This window comes from Ailuropoda melanoleuca, chromosome 11 (assembly GCF_002007445.2).
Source record: "Ailuropoda melanoleuca isolate Jingjing chromosome 11, ASM200744v2, whole genome shotgun sequence".
Lineage (NCBI taxonomy): Eukaryota > Metazoa > Chordata > Mammalia > Carnivora > Ursidae > Ailuropoda > Ailuropoda melanoleuca.
The window spans coordinates 105,782,102-105,797,778 of record NC_048228.1 but is presented as its reverse complement, the minus strand read 5'-3'; positions in this window follow the sequence as shown (position 1 = coordinate 105,797,778).

The window sequence follows — 15,677 nt, the reverse complement described above, 5'->3', positions numbered from 1 at the left end:
GCCGGGGTCCCAGCCGCTCAGGATATCCGGAGCTCCGGGCTTTCCGGGAAGCCGGGGGCTGGGCGGCCAGAAGGGGGAGGGGGCGGGGCGGAGGGCAGGGCGAGCCTCTCCCGGCGCCCCCGCTTCTGGCTGAGCCTGTCGCTCCGCCCGCGCCGCAGTTATATAATAAGTGCGCCTGGTTGACGGGGAAGAGCCAATCGGCGATGGCTCATCTTTGAATTATGTCTTTTAATATTTTCAAATCACACCAGAATACATAACGCATTATCACTATGGCGAAATTAGAAAATTCAGAGCAGCCCCTCTTCCGGAACCTAGCGCTTCAAATGAAGCCAACCAACCACGTGTTAACCCATTGGTGCCTCATTTACCTTAAACATTTTTTTTCCAAATATAATTTCAAAGATAATTCTAAACATATAAAAATAGCCACAAGCTCTACCTCGCCTTCCAATGGCAACACTTCCACGATCGCGTTTTCCCTTCCCGTCCGTGGCAGGTGACAGGAAGGCGGTCAGGGGCTTCACACATTCTCTGGGTAATTTTGAGGTTGCCTATGGGATGGCACGGCTTCTAGAGCCAGGCGGTCTGGGTTCATCGGCCTGCCTCTGCTGGGTGACCTCGGGCTGCTTGCTTCATCTCTCTAGGCCTCAATCTCTACATCGGTTAAGTGGGGGTGATAATAGTGCTTATTATTAGGCACAGTTGTGGGATCGAAGAGTTAGTGCTCCTGAAGTACAAGGGAGGCACTCAGTAAATACGCCAGTTACCGCTTCGGAGTTCTTCTGCATGTATCAAGGGTAACGAGCAATCCTTGTGTAAAGATATAATTTGGCTTTTTTCCTACTCCCCAAAGCTCCCAACTCCATTTCCATGTTTTCTTTTTAACCAACCGAGGGTTTCAACTAAGAAGTCTGGAAAGCTCTCTGTTCCTCTATGGAATAGAGCTAGTATTAATAGCATCACAGGGGTGTTTGAAGGTTCTGTGAAATGCTGTAGGCGTGCATGTATATAGGTTTGCTATTAATCAATACTGCTGATAACTGGCTAGCCAGCTAAAAAGGGAATAGACTCCAATCTAATAGCAAATACAAAAGTAAACTCTGGATGGATCAAAGACCTAAATTAATAAAGCAAACAATAAAAATCACACTGGGAGACTTTGGGATCCCAATAGCATGCTCAGATACGAAGCCCTCAACAGCAATACCTTGTCAAATGAAAATATTGAGATGGGGGACTATCTCCAACATTCCCAAAATGCCTTGCTGAACTCACAGGAAAATCCTGGGAAATACCCAAGGACCACACGCCTCCTCACAAAAAGAGGAATAATCAGCCCAGACCGGAGTATGAAGCCAGAAGTCTGGCCTCCACTGGATACAAACACCTACAGGAGCTTCAAGTTTGAGGAACACAGGCCGGTGCCATGTGGATCAATGAACAAATCTGTCCACATCGGCTGCCTCTGGTGGAAAAGCCAAAGGTGATATAAATAAATAGTCTCTCCCGTGAATGTGTAGCCAGAAGGTTGCTCCCATGTGTGTCTGAGGATCAAGTCTGCACTCCCTGGCAGGGGAAAATCTCACCCATCAAACTAAGTTAAAATAGCTACAGATTAGGGGCACCTGAGTGGCTCAGTCGTCAAGCGCCTGCCTTTGGCTCAGGACGAGATGCCAGGGTCCTGGGATAGAGTCCCGCATCTCATGGGGCTCCCTGCTCCGCTGGGAACCTGCTTCTTACTCTCCCACTCACCCTGCTTGTGTTCCCTCTCTCGCTGGCTGTCTCTCTTTCTGTCAAATAAATAAATAAAATCTTTAAAAAGAAAAAGCCTAATTACCTCTAACTAAACATAATTTAAAAAAAAAAAAAGCTACAGATTAGTAGCGCCCCCTGGAGCCTAGAAGAAGCAAATGCAAACTGATGAATCAACTAAATTCTACCGCTGGAACCAGTAATACAGTATATGTTAATGAATTTGAATTTAAATAAAAAATTTTCAAAAGAAGCAAATGTAAGTGCTCTCTGGAGAACAGCATCTCCGATCCAAGGCTATCACTCTGTACCATATATGAGCCCAGAATAAAAATGAAAAGTCCAGTGAGGGCTACTCCACACCCATGAGAACGTGTAAACTTAAAAAGACAGAGCACAGCAGGTCGTGGTGAGGATGTGGAGGGACTGGGGCCCCACACTGCTGGTGGGGATGTAGAATGGCGGCACCACCTTAGAAACCAATGTGTCCGTTCTTATAAAGTTCAACATACATTTCCACACGATCGGGACATTACATTCCTAGCTATGTGTCCAAAAGAAATGAGGGCATATGTCCACGCAAAGGCTTCTACAGACGTATTTACTACAGCTTTATTTGTAATAGCTCCAAACCGGAAACATCCCAAATGGCCTTAACCCCAGACTGGAGAACCGAACTGCAGTCCTTCCAGGCAATGGGGAGCTCCTGAGCCATAAAGCCATACTCCTGGCACATGCAAGAACCTGGACGAAACTCAAAATAACTGTGTTTCATGACACAAGTCCAGAAGGATGCCAGGAACAGGGCTGGGTGTGGGGCAGGGCTCATCAAGGGGCTCCGAGCAACTTTCAGAGGGACGGATGTGTTATCTTGATGGCTTTGATGGTTCCACAGGTGAATACATGTGTCAAAGCTTCTCTGCATTCTGTGTACATGCAGTTCATTCTAGACTGCACCTCAATAAAATTGTTACAGAAACAGAATTGACAGGCTTTTAAAAAGATTTTATCTATTTATTTGACAGAGAGGGAGGGAACACAAGCAGGGGGAACTGCAGAGGGGAGAGGGAGAAGCAAGCTCCTTGCTGAGCAGGGAGCCCGATGCGGGATTTGATCCCAGGATCCTGGGATCATGACCTGTGCCAAAGGCAGACACTTCACCCCCTGAGCCACCCAGGTGCCCCGATAATTGACAGTTTTAAGCAAAAGTAATTATACTGCACTTTTGAATTGTAAGAACTATAGAAGGAAAATAGCACAAAGGAAAGGCTATGTGAGGGAGTCTGTGTTATTTGAGTGAAACTGGGATAAGCATAGACATTGCTGGGATGCCTGGGCGGCTCAGCCAGTGAAGCTCTCCCTTCAGCTCGGGTCATGATCCTGGTCCTGGGATCGAGTCCCGCATCTGGCTCCTGGCTCAGAGGAGGGAGTCTGCTTGTCCCTCTGAGGGCCACTCCCCCTGCTTGTGTTCGCTTTCTCTCTCTCTGACAAATAAGTAAAATCCTTAATAAAAAAAGACACACATTATAAATTCTAGAACAACCAGTAAAAAAATAAAATAGCGGTACAGCTGTTAATTTAATAGAAGATATAAAATGGGGGTACTAAAAAGATGTAATTCGAAATAAGAAAGGAAAAGAAGAAACATGAAAAAGGTAAGGCAAATAAAAAGCAAGTACTAAGGTGACAAACTTCAGCCAGACCCTGTGAACAATTACAGTCACGGTAAAGGGACTCACTACCCCATGGAAGAGGCAGAGACTATCAGACTGGGCACGTACAAGGACCTAAAGAAGTGCTGGCTGCAAGAAACTCTCTTTAAATATGAAGGAAGAGAGGCTGACAGGAGAAGGGTGGGAAAACAGACCACGGAAGACCTAAGGATAAGGGGTTTCCCAGGGCTACGTGACTATCAGACAAAACAGAGATCGCAGCAAGGAATATTGCCAGAGCTGTGTCACGGAGGCGAAGGGCCAACTCATGAAGAAGCCATGGCAATCTTAAATATGTATATCTATATTAATAAAGCTTCAGAATACACGAATCAAAACTGACAGAACTGAAAGGAGAAACAGACAAATTTGTAATAAAACTTGCAGATTTTTTGACATCACTCACTCTCTCAGTAATTGGGAGAAAAAGAAGATAAAAATCAGTAGGCATAGGAGGAGATCTGAAAAGCCCCGTCAATGACCCTGACCTAGTTGACATTATGGAATCCTCTCCCCAATAATAGCAGAAATTGCATCTTTTCACGTGCGAATGGAAAATTCACCAAGATAGACCATGTGCCAGACAATAAAATACGTCTCAAATTGAAAACAACTCAAACCATACAGAACCCCGTTCTTTGATGACAGAAGTGTGAAATTATAATTTAGTAACAATAAGATGTCCAGAAAATCCCCCAAATATTAGGAAATTAAGCGACACGTTTCTAATTAAGATATCAGTCAAAGAAGAAATCAAGGGATTGGAGACAAAATATTTAAAACTGAATAGCACATACTGTGTCTATAAAATTGGTGATGTTTACGTTACAGGGTTAAAAAAACCGGAAGCTAGAACCACAATACTGAACAGATACCTTGTAACCTGGGAGAGTAGTGATGGAAGTCAAACCATTTATTGTTTGAGGTGATGGCTGAGATATTAATTAAAGCTTTATAAAATAAATATGGTAGGGGAGCCTGGGAGGCGCGGTCAGCTGAGTATACAACTCTTCATCTCAGCAAAGGTCACGACCTCGGGGTCTTGAGACTGAACCCTGCATTGGGTTCCGTACTCAGTGGGGAGTCTGCTTGGGATTCTCTCTCCCTCTCCCTCTGCCCCTCTTGCTTTTGTGCTCTCTCTTAAATCAATCAATCAATATTAAAAAAAATAAATATGGTAAAATCACTAGGTTAAGCACTGAAAATATGGAAATAGACTATATAGCTTTCAAACAGAGGAAAATGGAATAAGAGCAAAAGCTCAAACAATCCAAACGAAGAACAAAAATGGAGAAAAAAGAGAAGCAAAGAGAAGCAAAGAGAAGTAAAAATACAAAATCAGATGGGTAGAAATAGCTCCAAAGATATGGGTAGTCGCAGGCTGCATAGACAAACAAGCCGGCGGGCTGGGTCACAGTGTGTCGTGTGGGCAACAGTACAAAACCCAACCATGGGTGCCCGGAAGGCACCTCAAGTCTGAGGAAGACACAGGAGGGTGGGAAGTCAAGGGCTGGACGAGAGTGTACGAAGCAACAGAAAGCTGCAGTAGCTTTAATATTGGACAAAATAACAGATCAAATCATCATGGGGGTGGGGAGCGCCTGGGGGGCTCAGTCAGTTGCGTCTCTGACTCTTGGTTTAGGCTCAGGCTCAGGTTGTGATCTCAGGTTGTGATCTCAGGTTGTGAGATCGAGCCCTGGGTCGGGCTCCACTTCAGTGCGGAGTCTGCTTCAGACTCTCTCCCTCTCTCTCTCTAAAATGAATAAATAAATCTTTAAAAAAATCATCATTAGCATAAAGAAGATTGCTACCAGATAATAAATCCACCAGGAAGAGGCCACGATTCTAGAATGCATGTGTTTCATGTGAAGTGAAGACAGAGCCCCAGAAGGAGAAGCCGACAAATCCGCGTCTCAGTGGGGATCTCGACGCACCTCTCTCCAACTTTTTGTTTGTTGTGATAAAATATGCATCTTGTCAAGTTTACCACCTTCGCCATGTGAAATGGACAGTTCGGTGGCATGAAGCACATTCACACTGCTGTGCGACCATCACCACCTCCCGTCTCCAGAGTTTTCTTCCCAAACTGACACCCTGTCCCCATGAAACGCTAACTCCCCATTTTCCACTCTCCCCAGCCCCTGGCACCCCCCCCCATCCTACCTTCTGTCTCTGTGAATCTGGCTGCTTTAGGACCTCCCTCACGGGAGTGGAGCCATGCCGTGTCCTCTCGGGAGTGGCCTCTCTCACTCAGCATGTGGTGACAGGTGTCTGGATTTCCTTCCTTGTTAAGAGTGAGTATTCTTCGGGGCACCTGGGTGGCACAGCGGTTGAGCATCTGCCTTCGGCTCAGGGTGTGATCCCGGCATTGTGGGACCGAGCCCCACGTCGAGCCCCACGTCGAGCCCCACGTCGGGCTCCTCCGCTGGGAGCCTGCTTCTTCCTCTCCCACTCCCCCTGCTTGTGTTCCCTCTCTCGCTGGCTGTCTCTATCTCTGTCAAATAAATAAATAAATAAAATCTTTAAAAAAAAAAGAGCGAGTATTCTTCTGTGTGTGTGTGTGTGAATCACACACAATTTATCTGTTCCTCTATTGATGGGCACGTGGGCTGCTTGTGCCACTTGGCTGCCGTGGCTAGTGCTGCTGTGCACATGAGTGTATGAAAATCTGTGCAAGCCCTGCTCTCACTTCTTCCAGTGCGGACTCAGAAGTGTTATCGCTGCATCTTACGGTGATTCTCTGTTGCAGTTTTTGAGGAATCCCCACACCATTTTCCACAGTGGCCGCACCATTTTATAATTGTGCCAGCAGTGCATGAGTGCTCCAATTTCTCCACACCCTCGCTGACACTTATTTTTTTGGATAGCAGCCAGCCTAATGAGTGTGAAGTGTCAACATACCTCTTATAATTTGTAGGCAAAATTGTAAAAAAAAAAAAAAAAAAAAGCTGGTCAGGATAGAGAAGACTTGAACAACACAACTAATTACTTTATTTATTAATTTAAATTTTTAAAAAAGATTTTATTTATTTATTTGAGAGAGAGAATGCGTGCACAAGCAGGGGGAGAGGCAGAGGGAGAGGGAGAAGCAGGATCCCCACTAAGCAGGGAGCCTGACTCGGGGCTCAATCCCAGGACCCCGGGATCATGACCTGAACCAAAGGCAGATGCTTAACCAACTGAGCCACCCAAGCACCCCCTAATTAGCTTTATTTAATGAATGTGTACAGAATCTTCCACCAATCAGATAAAGAACAGTTATAGTTTTAATAAAGATACCATTTATGGCAGCAAAATAAAGTGAGAAATACATCTGCTGACAGATAGACAAGACCTTTATACAGAAAATCTTCTCTACTGAAAGATGTTTAACAAGACCTATGTGCATAGAGGGATTCATCAGTGGGAGGACTGGATAGAAGATGTCATATCTCTCCAAACAGTGCAATAGATTTAATGCAGTTCTGATCAAAATCCCAATAAGGTCCTTTGCAAAATGCACCTTTCTAATACCAGAATGTATATGGAATGGCCAAAGGCTGATGATAGCTCCAATGTTCCTAAAGAAGTTGAACAACCTGGGAGGGCTTGGTTGGGCAAATATCAACACTCACTCTAACGCTGACATAGTTATGACAGCGCGACATTGACACGGAGACAAACAAACCAAGGAACACAATAAGCAGACCATGAATGCCTGGATGCCTGATATGTGTCACAGTCCCATACTGCTGCTCTCCACGAGAAAGGACGGGATTTCAAATAAGCAATACTTGGACAACTGACTATTCCCGGAGGGGAAAAAACGAAACAGGACCTCTTGCCCTCGCTGTACATAAAGCTCAACTACAGGGGCATTAGTCTCAAAACCAAAAAGTAAAACTTGAAAACACTTAGAAGGGAATATGACAGAAATCTTCTTAAGGACTCTAGATAGGGAAGAATTTCTTAAAACACTAAAAAGCACAAATCATAAAGGAAAATATTAAAAAGGCGGATTATGTTAAAATTAACATTTCTATTCACCCTAAGGAAACAATGATAAAGAATGGCAAGCCCTGACCCAAAAGGAGGTATGTGCGAAAACATACGCCCAACAAAACACTGGTATCCTGAAAATATAAAGAATCCCTGCGAAGCAATAAGAAAAATACAACACCCCCGTCACCAAAACAGACAGGATACACGAAAAGGCGTGCTCATGGAGAGAACGTATGAAAAGCCAAAAACAAACAATGAGCCTCTGTCAGAGAAATTCACAATTAAATTGCTCCAAGACACTAGTTCACTATCCCGGAGCTGGCAATAACCTCACGTCCAGCTAAGACTGTAGGTTGGCAAAGATGCTGAGGATGTGGATTTCTTACAGAGTGTTGGTTAGATAATAAATTAGCACAAACATTTTGGACAACTATGTGGTAGTGTCTTATAAATTTGGAGACGTTCCGCCCCATGCTGTAGTACTACCCATCCTATGGTGTAAACTCTAGAACAGTGGTTCTCAACCAGGGGCGATTTTCCCTTCTCGGGGGACATTTGGCACATCTGGAGAAAATTCGTTGCCACGTCTAGGAGGAGGGTGCTAATGGCATCTAGCAGGTGGAGGCCAGGGACAGCCCCTCGCCAAAGGATTATCCTACTTCTGCTGTTGAAAAACCTTGATGGAGAAACCTCTCATCTATGTGCATCAGAAGATTTGAACGCAAATGTCTGTGGTTGTACTGTTTAAATTTTTTTAAAAACATTGCCAGAATGTCTATTCCCAGTTCAACCACATGTATCAAAATGGATGAATTTTAAAAACTCCATGTGAAATAAAAAGGAAAATGTGGGAGAATATATATAGGTATGGTACCATGCATAGGAAATTAGGAAAAAGATAAACACACACAGCAAAGTCTTGAAGCAATGAATCTGATGGCAACACAAGTTCCCATCATTACTGATTACTGATGGAATCCTGTCCTCTGTTCAGCCCCTGTCCTCAAAAAGGGCCCCTAACATTTCTTACTGTGTAAGGGGAACTAGCTCTCACAGGTCTCTAATGGGGATCTCGTGTAGGTATAATTTCACTGTGTTTTTTCTTTTGTATGTGTGTGTGCCTTTTTTTTTTTTTTTTTTTTTGAGGCAGTATAGAAATGCAACTGACATTTTTGGAAACCCCCTTCCTAGGCTTTGGAAAATACATATGGTTATATATATTACTTGGCATTCTTGAAATATTTTCTACTAAAAATATTTTTTAATAATTGGAAATTTCTCCATTTAAACGTATTTTATAAGGTCACATTTGCTAGCCAGATCACGTTTTTATTTTTTGCACGGGGAATAAACATTCATAGCAGCTGTCTGAGTTTTCCTGTACTTATAGGAAAATCTAGGCTACATGTACTGTCTAGATGCCATGGAGACCATCTCACCAAGAATGAAACTCAGAAGCTATATTGAAAAGGGAAAGAAAGTGACGGCTCTATCTACATATTTGACTATACAGTGAGGTTGTTGTGTAGCGAAAGGCGCCCCGAGCTAAATCAGGAGGGAAATGCAAGATCTGGAAAAAGTGCTTGAACCCCGAGAATGAGCAGTGTCTGCTCTGCTGTGAACACTTAAAAATGGACAAAAGAAAGCCGACTCATAAGTATGGAGAACAATCCTAATGAGAGATATGGTTTTATAAATACAATTTCCAGAGGGGAGGGAGGGGGGCGATGGGAGAAACAGGTGAGAGGAGTAAGAGATACAAGCTTCCAGATAGAAAATAAATGAGTTGTGAGGATGTAAAGTACAGCACAGGGAACATAGTCAGTGGTCCTGTGATACTGTTGCACGGAGACTACACTCGTGGTGGCTAGCACCGACGAATGCACAGAATTGCCCAATCGCTACGTTATACACCAGACACTAACAGGACAGTGTATGTCAAATATACTTCAATAAATTAAAAAAAACAAACAAACTGGAAACGCCCCCCAAAAAACAGACAAAAGAAAAAGCCCCAACTACAAATGGACAAAGGGTATGAAGACAATTCTCAAAAGAGTGCATCTAAGGCACATATATATTCAAGTTCTCCCCCGTTCCCCGGCAGGCAGGGAGACACATTCTAAAATCACAAGGACGGATCACTCTGTACCCATCAGGGCAGCAATGTCCCCAGTGCCCTCGCTTTGGCCGATGATGGGAAATTCGTGCATTGGGGCAGAAGGGTGACGGGTCACAGAACCCTGGGAAGGTAATCCGTCAGCATTGATTAAAATAAAAGTTTATGCCTTTGAACCAGCAACGCCCCTCCTGGCAATTCATCTGTGGAAATCAAAATACTGATACTGGCTAGGATATTTACTGCCCATGGTTCTCAGCTGGCGAGGGGGAAGGGGATGCCCACATCGTGGGGTGTCATCAGTCTTTCAAAGAATGAAGCTAGTTCCCTCTAGATGCTGGTGGGGATTCTAGCAGGTGTTGGCGAGTGTGAAGAGTAAGAAGCACATAAATGTGATTATGATGGATTCATTTTGTAAAATAATGACCCCCAAACCCCTGTATGGGTGTGCGTATATAGTATATACTTACATATGTCTAGAGAGAAAAATGTGAACCAAGACAATAGAGTTTCGGGGCGCCTGGGTGATGCAGTCGTTAAGCGTCTGCCTTCGGCTCAGGGCGTGATCCCAGAGTCCTGGGATCGAGCCCCACATCAGGCTCCTCCACTAGGAGCCCGCTTCTTCCTCTCCCACTCCCCCTGCTTGTGTTCCCTCTCCCGCTGGCTGTATCTCTCTGTCAAATAAATAAATAAAATCTTAAAAAAAATAGTTTGTTATCATGGGCTACCTGATGGGGGATGTGGTATTGGAATGGGGAGGGGGAAGCATCCATAATAAAAACATCGTGTTTCAATTATGCCCATTCATGTAAATGAGGAGAGCCACCGAGCCCTGATCACCCCAATGCTCATGGGGGTCACCCTGGTGTGGCACGATTCAAGGACATCTTCTTTATATCTGCTTATACTGTCTGAATTTGTTACAATAGGCATGTATTATTCATAGAACCAGAAATAGCCCACAGAAAGCTGTTTTCATTGCAAGGTGGAGGGGAGAAGAAAGAGCGTGTCCTGGCATGGGGACCCTGTGTCCCAGGAGGCCAGACTCCCCTGCAGGGACAGTGGTGGAGAACTTGGGTATTCTGCCTGCCTCCCACCCCTCATGGCTGCTCCACCTAGTTTCTTTTCTTTTTTTTTTTTTTTTAAAGATTTTTATTTATTTATTTATTTGACAGAGATAGAGACAGCCAGCGAGAGAGGGAACACAAGCAGGGGGAATGGGAGAGGAAGAAGCAGGCTCATAGCAGAGGAGCCTGGTGGGGCTCGATCCCATAATGCCGGGATCACGCCCTGAGCCGAAGGCAGAAGCTTAACCGCTGTGCCACCCAGGCGCCCCTCCACCTAGTTTCTGGGGGAAGATCTACAGGCCCTTGGTGCCCATCCCCCTGCCCCGAAGATCAGCCCTGTCCCGCGCAGGAGCCTGGGGCAGCTCAGCTACCTTCACAGTCATCATTGTCTCTAAAAACCTTTTGTATTGAGATTATTGGACACTCACAGGCAGTTTTAAGTAACAATCAAGAGCCAGGACACCCTCCACCTGGTTTCCCCCAAAGGTAACACCTTGCAAACCTATAGTACAATGTCACAAACCGGACAACTAACATCGATACCATCCACCCGCCTTCTTCAGATTCCCGTGGGTTTACCTGAACTCCTGCGTGTGTGTGCACTTAGTTACACGCAATCTTATCACATGCGCGGACTGCTGTGTGCACCGCCCCAGGCAGGACACAGACCCGTTACACACGAGGACCCTTCCTGCTACCCCTTGACAGCCACAGCCCCCTCCCTCCCTCTCCCCAACTCCTGTTACCATGAATCAGTCCTCTCTTTCTAGAATTCTGCCATTTTGATAGCGCTCTATAAATGGAATCATGCAGCTGTTTAACACAGCGTAATTCCAATCAGGATCCTTTAGGATCTCAAAGTGGGCCGTTGGCAGCGCGGGCTTGGGGTAGGAGACCCGGCTGGAGTTTCCAGATCCTTTTGTCTGAGTCTCCGTTGTCTCACCCAGAACAGGAGAATAGCAGTGCTTACAGGGATGGAGGGAGGTGGGCTTTTCTGCTATGCACACCAGCAGTGTTCACCCACTGTGCACATTAATGGCCCAGCTGCTTTAGATGGGTCACAACTGTGATCCTGTTTCCACGGCCTAGCCTGCCCGTGAAGCAGGTTCTGTTCTTCTCATCACTCAGACGGTGACGGTGGGAGCAAATGGTGGAACCAGGACTCACATCCCAGAGTGTCTGGCAGGTGTTGGGGGCGGCACCGTTTCTGCTGGACGGGGAGGAGAGCGAGGCTCAGAGCATTGAGGGACTTGTCCCAGGGACACAGCTAAGTTGTGGCCGAGACCGCAGCAGAGCCTGGTGCTCCCCACCCCTCCCCCAGCACTGGTTCTTCTGTGCCCCTAGGTCTCGGGGGGCCGCCCAGAGCTTTCCTGAGCATCTCCCCAGCAGCAGGGTGGTTTTCTGCTACTTAGGACATGCAGAGTGCCGCGGTGGCGTCTGTCAGTGTGGGAGCCCGGCGGGCTGGTGCCAGTCCCGACTCAGCCACTTACCAGCTGGGGACCTTAGGTAAGTTGTTGAACCTGAACATTTCTCAGTGTCTAAGGATAAGGAGGGATTAAAATGCATTAATTCGTATGAAGCTCAGACAGTGCCTGGCACAGTGCGTGCTCAGTAAATGTGAGTCGTTATTAACAACGTGATGGTTTCTCTATCCCCAGAGCCAGGCTGCCAGTGCTCCGCATTCTGGCTCTATTGGCTGTGAGCTCTTGGGCAAGTTACCTAACCTCTCTGTACCTAGGGCTGCTGTGTGGACTAAACGGGTTGATGCTCACAGAATGCCGGCATCAGTACCTGTCAGAGCAAGCTTGGCCAGCTCGTTCTTATTACTACCCCTCCCTCAGCATGGCCCACCATCCAGAAACCAAGTCTTACAAGGTGGATCTGTTTCAACCATCTAGTTGGGGGTGAGGGTGTTACTTAGATGGTCCTGACTTGTCCTCCTGGGATGATAGCTCAAACTGCCCTGGTTCTGGCCTTCAACCTCCCTCACCTCTACCTTCCTACCCAGCCTTCATGCAAATGCCAGAGTCCGCCAACCAGTTCCAGTGGCCTGTTCCAAGTTCCTTAATGACCCAAAGTCCCAGTGGGGCTTTCAGGGTCCTTGCCAGCCTCTTAATCTTGTGTGCTCTCCACGGGGCAGCAGGCCTGAAATCTGTGTCTCAGTCTTCATGCCTCCATGGTCCCTCCGCACCTGCTATTCCCACTGCCTGGAAGGCCTGTTTCCTCCCCACTTGTCTAACTTCCGGGCAAGTGTCTCCTCCTCCAGGAAGCTTCTCCTGACTCCCTGAAGTGGTCCTAGGAGTTCTTTCCCCTACACTCCTATCGCCTGGACTACCCCATCGTAATGATCCACTGTGGTCTCTCCCACTGACCCATGAGCCACTGGGCTGTTTCTGGGCCATGTCCCTGCTGCGCGGGCAAAGTATCATTGTGCAGTGGTTGCCCATCTATGTCTGTGGACTCACCAATGGTGCTGGTGGGGCCGCCGGCCCTTCTGCACGTGACCACACCTCCTTCAATCCTCCCACTCGTGCCTTTCCTCAAGAACCCTTGATGGCCTCCTTCCCGCTGGAAGACTAGGTCCAAACTCAGGGCCTTCACGCTACTGCTTGCTCTCCCTGGAATATCCACTCTTCCTCTTTGTCCAGCTAGCTAACACTCAGGGCTGACTTCCTCAGGGAAGGCCGGGCCCTCAGATCAAGCCAAGTTCCACATGTGATCTCCTAGTACCTTTTCCCCCTCCTTAGGAAAGATCACAATCGCAGTTAAATTATTCTATGATTTACAATAACATTCTGGAACCTGTAAATGTGGTCTTATTTGGCAAAAAGGTCTTTGTAGATGTGATTACGTTAAGGATCTTGAGGTGAGATAATCTTGGATTAGCTCAGTGGGTCCTAAATCCACAGAGCAGAGTCTTTATAAAAGAGAGGGCGTAGGGGCACCTGGGGGGCTCCGTTGGCGAGGCGTCCAGCTCTCGATTTCAGCTCAGGTCACGATCCCAGGATTGTGAGATTGAGCTCCGCGCCAGGCTCCAGCTGGGGTGGAGCCTTCTTGGGATTCTCTCTCAGCCTCTCTCTCTGTCCTCCCCCACCCCACTCATGAGGTTGCTCTCTCTCTCTCTCTCTCTCAAAAATAAAAATTAAAATAAATCAATAAATCGATAGATAAATAAATAAAAGAGGAGGCGCAGACAGAGGAGGGGGCCTCGGGGAGGCAGAGGCAGAGATCTGAGTGACGTGGCCACAAGTCCAGGAGCCCGGAGCCCCCAGCAGCTGAGAGGCAGGAAAGAATCTCCCCTCAGCTTCTAGAGGGAACACGCCCCTGCCAGTTGCTGGACTTGGGACTTGTGACCTACAATATCATGAGAGCACACATTTCTCTTGTTTTAAGCCTCCTGGTCTGTGGTAACGTTTGATGGCAGCCTTCAGAAAGTAACACAGATCCATATACACTAACTCATTTAATCCCCACCCGAACCCATGAGGTTGTTACTATTTCAAGCTCCATTTTACAGATAAGGAAGCTGAGGAAAGCGAAGGGTCAATAACTTGCCTAAGGCCACCAGCTAGTAAGTGGCCAAGCTGGGATGCCCCCCCCACTGCCCCTCCCCGCTGCACCCCCGACACCTGGCTCCAGCAGAGGCATGCTGGCAGGCAGTAACTGTTCTCTGCTCTGCTCCCCATCTGGAAAGCGACAGGAGCCCCTTCCCCAAGACCCTCAAATGTGGATGGCCTGTCGGGATGGGGGCTCACAACTTCTCAGAGAGCAGCATGTCTGATAAGAACGTCCGTCCTCATGCTGAGCTGAAACATGCCTCGCGGCTGCTTGGCAGCCTGGGCTCACATACCACAGGTCCCACGGTACCTGGAAGGCTGCTCTGGAGAGAGCCGGACTCTTGGTTCCCATGTTGCTGCTTCCTGTGTGTTCTGGACCCCAGGGCCTCCTCATCCCCAGTGAGGAGAAAGTGATGGTACTTGCCTTTTCGGTGGTCCTGAGCCGGGAAGCATCCATGCGGTGCCTCTCTGCTGAGAGGCAGAAGCAGCAGACCAGGACATTTAAAATATGCACATCCGACAGTGGTCCCACAGACCACCTTCCCTGGCGAGACAGTCTCAGGATCAACTCCAAAGTCTTTCCCACAGCCTCCAGATCTTACACGTCCTGGCCTCTGCCCACCTGCCCATCCCCATCCTTCCTATTCTCCTCCTCCCCTCTCTGTAGCCCAGAGACGCTCCCTCTTCTTTAGATTCTCAAATATGCCACATTTTCCTCCAATCAAGCTGCTTACCTGAATGTGCTTCCTTTCCTTTTCTTTGCAAGAATATAAGCTCCAGGAGGGCAGGGGCCTTCTTTCTGTTCACTGTGGTATCCCTATTCTTAATGGCTCCCTGGTACATAGTACGTGCCCAGTAAATATTTGTGGAAAGGAACTGAATGAATGGACCTTTGCCTGGATAAATGCTACCCTTCCTTCAAGCCTCCGCTGGACATCACATTATTCATTCCACTATTTTTTGGTGACAGGGTGATTTTTTGCCTAGTGTTAAGACCCCTGGCTCTGCCACTTGCTAGCTGTGTCACTTTCAACATTTCCTTTAACCTGTGACCCTGAGATTTCCGTCTGCACAAAGGGGAGAATACAGGACAATCAGCAGTTGTGTCTTCCCTGATCACCGATGGCCTAGGATGGCCACAGTCCCAGGTGAGTGCAGGGATGAGCCTCCTGGGGCCTTTAGCCTTTACTGGAGGCGGCAAACTCCTCCCTGGTGCCGCACCGACCCAATGGGCGCCACGACCCCGCGCGACACGGAGCGCTTAGCCGCGGGACCCCAGCTGTTCCCGGCGCCGGCGGCGCGGCCAAGTGCGCACGCTCAGGCCTCCCAGCACCTCCTTTGGCTGCCGCCGAACCGCTCCCGGCCTCGGCCCGGGGCGGGGGCGGGGCGAGCGCCGCGCCTTCCCCCTGACTGGCAGGAGGACGGGCCAATAGGAGGGGAGACCCGGGGAGGGGCGGGGCCTCGCCGAGAGCCGGGCGCCGGGCGG